This window comes from Schistocerca americana, chromosome 3 (assembly GCF_021461395.2).
Source record: "Schistocerca americana isolate TAMUIC-IGC-003095 chromosome 3, iqSchAmer2.1, whole genome shotgun sequence".
Lineage (NCBI taxonomy): Eukaryota > Metazoa > Arthropoda > Insecta > Orthoptera > Acrididae > Schistocerca > Schistocerca americana.
This window is the reverse complement of record NC_060121.1, coordinates 507,013,688-507,015,593: the sequence shown is the minus strand read 5'-3', so window position 1 is coordinate 507,015,593 and position 1,906 is coordinate 507,013,688. Positions and strand designations below refer to the sequence as shown.

The following is a 1,906-nucleotide window of genomic DNA, read 5'->3' as shown; positions in this document are numbered from 1 at the left end:
AAAGGAGTTTTGCTATTTGGGGAGCAAAATAACTGATGATGGTCGAAGTAGAGAGGATATAAAATGTAGACTGGCAATGGCAAGGAAAGCGTTTCTGAAGAAGAAAAAATTGTTAACATGGAGTATAGATTTAAGTAGGAAGTCGTTTCTGAAAGTATTTGTATGGAGTGTAGCCATGTATGGAAGTGAATCGTGGACGATAAATTATTTGGACAAGAAGAGAATAGAAGCTTTCGAAATGTGGTGCTACAGAAGAATGCTGAAGATTAGATGGGTAGATCACATAACTAATGAGGAGGTACTGAATAGAATTGGGGAGAAGAGGAGTTTGTCGCACAACTTGACAAGAAGAAGGGACCTGTTGGTGTGACATGTTCTGAGGCATCAAGGGATCATAAAATTAATTTAGGAGGGCAGTGTGGAGTATAAAAATTGTAGGGGGAGACCAAGAGATGAATACACTAAGGAGATTCAGAAGGATGTAGGCTGGTGTGTGTGTGTGTGTGTGTGTGTGTGTGTGTGTGTGTGTGTGACATAAATGTCAACTTGATACGTTAACCCGATACGTTAACCCGTTCCTGAGGAAAAGGGTTTTTAACAATCCGACAGACAGACTAACCGACTGAAGTAACAAAAACTACCCAACATTTCCTCAAAGAAGCCGTAACACACTAGTAAATACATTTCCACCACAATTCACATGTTATAACAACACCGAAGTATAAGTATGTGTAGTTTCAAAGAATTCTTCGCGTACTAGCCGTTAGCTGCGACCGATTAACCAAGCAGTACTATGGAAACCATACAAAAATTTTAAATTTTTGCACATAAAACAAAAATGAAAAAAAATGAAAAAAAAAAAAACAACTGAGTGAACACTTCGACACAAACATAATCAAGGGGCGTTCAGTAAGCAATGCAACGCTTTTTTTTCCTCAGCAAATTTCAGTTGAAAAAGACGCGGTATTTATTGTGGGACAACGTGCAATATTCCTGCTTCACCCTCTATAGTTTCATGAAGTTCCTATGGGTGGCGGCGCTATACGTAGCCTTCAAAATGGTATCTCTAACGGAGTTCCATTCTAAGCACAGAGCTGTCATTGAGTTTCTTTTGGTGGAAAACAAGAGCATCGCAGATATTCATAGGCGCTTGCAGAATGTCTAAGAAGACCTGGCAGTGAACAAAGCAAGGTGAGTCGTTGGGCAAGGCGTAGGTCATCGTTACAAAAGGTCGTGCAAACCTCAAGTATATTGTCCTGCCCTCAGGAAATTGAAGAAACAACTTCAGCGTGTCCGTCCTCCATGACAACGGAAAGCCTCACAAGTCTATGCATCCAAGAGGAGCTCACGGAATTTCAGTGGATTATACATGGAGATGATATCGGTTCTTTCGGTCATGTCCGAAAGAACAGATACCATCTTCATATGTAGTTAAGGCTAACCGGCCATTGACTTTCTTCTTCTGTGCGGATGCACACGCATTGCCCGAACACTTACGGGACTCGGTCAGATTATCTGCCGTGAGTAATGAGTGTAGTGGGCAGGGGTACTACGAATAGTGTGTGGACATTACGTTGGGAATGTGGGGAGCGTGCAAGGGACAAATCCGTGCAGTCGCACTATCATCTGTGCTCTCGATGGCTCAGATTGATAGAGCGTCTGCCATGTAAGCAGGAGATCCCGGGTTCGAGTCCCGGTCGGGGCACACATTTTCAACTGTCCCCGTTTATGTATATCAAAGCCCGTCGACAGCTTTGGGTCTTGATTTAATTATAACAGCTTAGGGTCTTGATTTAATTATCATTTCATTTCAGTGGATTGTTCTTCCGCATCCACCATACAGCCCGGATCTCGCACCTTCCGACTTCCGTCTGTTCGTCCCAATGACGGGTGCATTCGCGGGAAG

At 42.9% G+C, this 1,906-nt stretch overlaps 1 non-coding gene across 1 annotated transcript; it reads left to right on the top strand.

The window, feature by feature from the left end:
• Positions 1 to 1,630: 1,630 nt before the first annotated feature.
• On the top strand, positions 1,631 to 1,705 carry Trnat-ugu. The gene has a single exon. It is a non-coding gene; the product is annotated as a tRNA-Thr (tRNA).
• The last annotated feature ends 201 nt before the right edge of the window (positions 1,706 to 1,906 follow it).